The 5,417-nt window shown below is 45.0% G+C and overlaps 1 protein-coding gene across 1 annotated transcript in view; it reads right to left on the bottom strand.

The window, feature by feature from the left end:
- Nucleotides 1–3,395: 3,395 nt before the first annotated feature.
- The window catches only part of LOC102373626 (V-set and immunoglobulin domain-containing protein 4-like), a 38,193-nt gene continuing 36,171 nt past the window's right edge, over nt 3,396–5,417 (bottom strand). The window contains exon 10 of the mRNA XM_006020505.3: nt 3,396–3,549. The gene's annotated coding sequence lies outside the window, so the exon portion shown is untranslated. The remainder of the gene's footprint in view (nt 3,550–5,417) is intronic.

The following is a 5,417-nucleotide window of genomic DNA, read 5'->3' as shown; positions in this document are numbered from 1 at the left end:
CCAACCTCCATGAGTTTTCAAAGAGGATAGTCAATGGCTCCAAAATAACCTCAGTCAATTCCTTCAGTACCCAAGGGTGCATCACATCTGGCTTTGTCAACTTGAAAGCAGCTAGCTTTCACTTAGCATGACAAATATTTTTGTCACGATTTGTGTTTGCATGGTGTATATAAAGGTGATTGCATAATGAGACAAAATAAAATCTTACTTTTGTATATTGTGTGTGTGGTTGGGTGTGTGTGTGTATGGTGGGTGGTGGGGTGTGTGTGTGGGGTTTGTGAGGGGGTGTGGCTGTGCGGGGGGGTGTACAGTATGTTGTGGAGGTATGTGTATATGTGGGGGTGTTGTGGAGCAGGGTGTGGATGAGTGGGGTTTGTGGGGTGTGAGGGAGGGTGGGAGGATGTGTGGACCTCCCCGCACACCTCCATGGCGCACAGCCCCTGCTGCTGGCTGCAGAAGCAGTAGGTGACAGGCCCTTGGGGTGCTTGTGGTCCATGCAGGTACTGCTGCCTGGTAGCATGCAGCTCCAGCCACTTCCAGGAGCTGCACGTGGTGGCAAGGAGCACAGCCAGGCCATCCTGCCTCTATTGCATGGCCAGAAGTGGTGGGGAGCCCCATCTCCTACTTCCCGGTAGCTGCACATGTTGGCAAGGAGCAGGGAAGGTACCCAGCTCCATTGCGTGGGGCTTCCCCACAGTGGTGCGCGAGTGCTGGCAGCTGCCTGATAGAGGCAGACCAGCCTGGCTGTGCTCCCTGCAGCCACATGCAGCTCCTGGAATTGGCTGGAGCTGCACACCGTGCATGTGCACATCTGCATAGGCCATGAGCACCCCAAGGGCCTGCTGCTGCCACTGGTGGAGCTGTATGCCATGTGGGGGGAGTGTGTCAGGGGGTGTTCACACCCCCCCACCCTCCCTCACATCCATACCCTCCTCACCTGAGTTCCACGTTCCCACCACCTCCCCTGGATGTGGGCTTTATGCTCCCACCAGCCCCACCCCCATGCACCCTACCCCTGCCCAAATGCTCTCCTCCACCAGACCGCTTCCCTACCTGCTGCTCAGAGTGCTGCAGCAAGGCAATGAGGAGGAGCCGCTGGACACTGGGGAAGCCAAGCAGGTCCCCTGGCAGCTGCAGTAGTAGCCCTGCTTGGAAGTTGTGCGCTGGCTAGGCTGGGCCCTTTTGCACATGAGGGTGGGAGTGAGGTGCATGGGCTGGCAGGGTACAATTAATTGGTAGGTACCCGTAGGCTAGATAAAATTGCATGGTGGGCTGGATCCAATCTGTGGCCCGTATTTTGCCTGTCCCTACTCTAGAGACGTTAATGATTTTCCTTGCAATCAGGTGGGCTTGATATTCCTCCTAAAACATGCATAACAATCAAAGATCTGACAAACATAGCACTGTTTTTTTATAAACCTGGGATTTAATGATGCCAGCTTGTGTTTCCACCCTTGCTCTGTCCAAAGCTGGTTCCAGGAAGTTTACACAAGACCTCATAAACTAATAAAACACCATCAGCATTTTCTGTGTCTATTTTTAATCCTGGCTTTTTAGTTCCAGCTTTTTAAGCACGTTCCTAAGAAAGAGAAATGAAACCTAGAGAAAAATAAACACGAGAGGAGCTTCATCTGAGACATCTTATGGTAAGATAAACTTGGCACTGATAATGAAATAAGTTAAATTCACAATGGGATAACCTCAGAAAAAAATCAGTAGTAAGAAATGCAACTGGTCAGATCACTTTTGTTCAGATTGGAAGGGTCACAAGGTCAGATATGTCCTGCCTGGTGTGGTTTGGAAATGATTTTAAATGGTACTGGGAGACTCTGGTCTGTGCTGTTGTACTCTTCCTGGCCAAATTGAGGCATTGAAAAGGAAAAGCTTTCAGAACCAGAAAAAAAAAATCAAGTTTTTAAAGCCCAAGGAGAGTTTTGGACGATTCAGTTCTTCCTAAAAATGGGGCCTTGCATGTGTCTAAAACAGGGGTGGGTAAAATGGTGGATCTGGCTGGCAACCAGACTCCATTTCCCAGCACCCCTGGTGCTGGAAACTGGTGTTGCTACGACCAATTTCCATGGAGACCCCAGCAGTGGTGGTGGTGTGACAGTGCAGGGCCAGGGTTTCCATGGAGACTGTCCCTAACAGCACTGGTAGGGCACACAACTGGGCAGGGAGCTGCTCTGGGGCTGGAATCTTGCAGTGGTGACAACATGGTCCAGAGCTGGGGCAGAGCCATGATCCGCTGCCTGAATGCCCCTGTCCCAGGATGTGCAGGCAGCGGATCACAGCTCTCCTTGACCCAGGACCACGCTGTCACCGCCACAAGATCCCAGCCCTGGAGCAGCTCCCTGCCCAGCTGTCAGTGCTGCCAGGGCTGGTCTCCATGGAAACCCTGGCTCTGCGCTGTCACAGCCCCACCATTGCTGGGGTCTCCGTGGAAACCAGCCACAGCAATACAGGGAGAGGCTGCTGGGAAATGGAGTCTGCCATAGGCCTGATCTGGCCCATCAGTCAGACTTTGCCTACCCCTGGTCTAAAGCAACAGTTTAAAAGATCCAAAACATGAAAGATGAAACAGGTACAAGAGTACTGGAATAATTCATTTAGCAGAATTTTGAGGCTACACAAAATGTACTCAATACATTACCTCTACAGGAGAAAATATCAACATATAATCCTTAGGAAGGGGCTTTGGGATAGATGTTATCAAGCAGGGACCAAGGTCTTCAAATCTGACTATAAAAAGCACCCTTCAGCAGGCAGAATCAACACATGAGTGAAATCTGAATGAGAGGCTGTTATGCACAGAAGATAGAAGACTTGAGGATATATTTAATTTAATGAAAATCAACATGCAGCTCCTTCTGCTTTGTTCTAAGAGAACCAAGACTGATATCCGTCTTTGTAACAACAGAAGGGGAGGGAGATACAAGGCCCTCGGGAAACTATGTTCTTGGTTCAAGCAATGGCTCTTGCTGAATTTCTCACAGCTCTGTCTGGACTGGCAGAATTTCCACTGAATGAGGACAAGTGACCCGGATGTGTATTCTGTGCAAGTGACATGAGATGAGATGTCTCACAAACATCCATAGGAAGCTAGCTTGAGGCACAATGGAAAACTCAAGATGCATGGCAAGGAGCAGTGGCTGGCATGTTAAAAAGTGTAAAAGATAGATATTTCCTTATGAAAAAATGTTGCTTATTAAAACCTAAGAGCAAATCTAGGACTGAAAAAAATGGCCTTGGCAGATCTGAACAGTCTCAGCCACAGACTTTAAAAAAAGCTTAATTTAAAATAGCAGATAATCTGTGGCAAGGAGAAGGCTCTCACCAGGAGCAAATCCCATATTAGATTAATGTAACTGGACTTAAAAAGCAGACAAACATTACAATAGCACACAAACAGGATCTCTTGTAATGAGACAAGGTATGGATTACAATGCAATGTATTTACATGGAGTTCATCCATCTTCTTCTGGGGTCTTCAGTGCAAAGTGATTCTTGTTTTTACCTTGCTTTCAACTTCTTTCTTCAACTTGTCTCTTGCTAATAAAAGAGAATTCAATTATTTAGCAGGATATTTGGCTCAAGGAAAAGAGAAATTTCTTATCAACTCTTAAATCATTTCTGTACATTTTACATCAGAAAATTGAGACAAGGAACTTTCTCTGCAAGTTTCTTCAGAGTTCATTTGATGGAGAACCAGAGAGAGATGCAGTTTTCCTTGAGCAAATAAATTTCTGAAGTTACCATATTTATTAGAGGAAAGGTGGGCAGAAAGCAGGGGTTTCCCTGATGAAGGACCTGCTAGAATACAATATCTGAAGCCTAGTCTTCAAACTGATACCTTCAGAGAACTATTCGCTCTGTAATGAAGAGCCTCTATTTCATAATCAGATCCTTTACATTCCCAAAGGTCTCATACTCACTGGGCTCATCTACACCTGTACATTTACTGCATAGTAACTAAAATTACTGCGCAGTACAGGCACATGTCTACATGTGCACTCCCATACCGCACAATAAATATGGTGAATTATGCTGACCTGAGCATAAATTTGATACCAGCATCATGCAGGTATCAAATTTACACCTGATTAGTTATACCTGATTAGATGCCTTACTGCGCAGTAACACTGTATGTACGGAGTGACTTGGGACTAACTTTAGTCCCAGGTTAGTCCACACACAGTGTTAATGTGCTTTAACACCTGCACGTGTAGATGCTGGCCTATTCCTGTTTAAATTCCAGCAAATTTAAGATGGCGTAAATACACATGTAGACATGCCCACTGGGACAGAGTGGGATTTGGTGGATGCGTATAATTTCATGGTCATTGTACTTCATTAATGAGTAGTAGCAGACATTAATGAGAAGAAGGAACCAGAAGAGACTCAACATTGCCCAGATGCAAAATCCTGGGCCAGATCCTATTCTCAGCCACACCTGAAGCAATTCTGGCTTTATAGGAGGTGAGACCAAATTCTGGTTCTCTGGTTTCAGTGTTAATTGAATTATGCTATCAAAAAAAAAAAAAAAAAAGGACTTTTGGAAAATAAAGCATGTAACTGGAAATCAATAGCCCAAATGCAGCTCACACAATTCTGTGTGTGATATATATCAGAAGTGCAACTCAACATGAAATTTCTAAGAAATTGGCCTTCCTTTAACATACCATGTACCAACTTCAGCCAAATAGCACATTGTAATATAAACTCAGTTAAGATAAGGAGTTGGATAATTAGGTCTCTGTCAGGATCTTCACATTCGCATTTCTATTTTGTGTGCACAGGTGAATTTGAAAAAGGAAAAGTAGAGAATTTGGATTCAAATGCAGCATTATGACATTCCAGGATGTTATACTCAGAATAAGGAAATTCAGCAAGAGACAGCTTTGGAGCAATGTCAGAAAATGCAAGACTCATTTCACTGGAATTTTGTCTGATGGAGAAGGAAATTCCTCTTTTTTGGATTCTGGACAAAACACTGGAAACAAAGTAGAGAACAATGCTTTTCCATCTTCAGTTTTGTTATTCTAAGATATAATTCAAGAACACTACTGTTATTAACCCCAGTACCAATGATTCTCAACCAGGATGCTTTGAGGTGCTTTGAGATCCTTTCAAAAATGCCACAGGGATACACAATGTTAGCATGGTTAGGTGTGCAAGTATGATCCACAAAATAGATCCAGAGATTTCACACAGGAATCCATGACCTGTGGTGGCCTTTCTGAGATCTTTGCAACAGTGAATTGCTCTGTTTCTTTCTGTAGTCAAAAAAACAGTAAAAAATAAGACCTGGCATTTCCTGAGGGGTGCCTTGAGCTGAACAAGAGGTGCCTCAAGTCTAAAAAGATTGAGAACCCTAACCCTTATTGCTGTCAATCAGATGCATCATTAAGGTATTCAAA

The sequence above is a fragment of the Alligator sinensis genome, unplaced genomic scaffold (assembly GCF_000455745.1).
Source record: "Alligator sinensis unplaced genomic scaffold, ASM45574v1 scaffold809_1, whole genome shotgun sequence".
Lineage (NCBI taxonomy): Eukaryota > Metazoa > Chordata > Crocodylia > Alligatoridae > Alligator > Alligator sinensis.
Note: the sequence above shows the minus strand (reverse complement) of the source record. Positions and strands in the feature narration are given on the sequence as shown.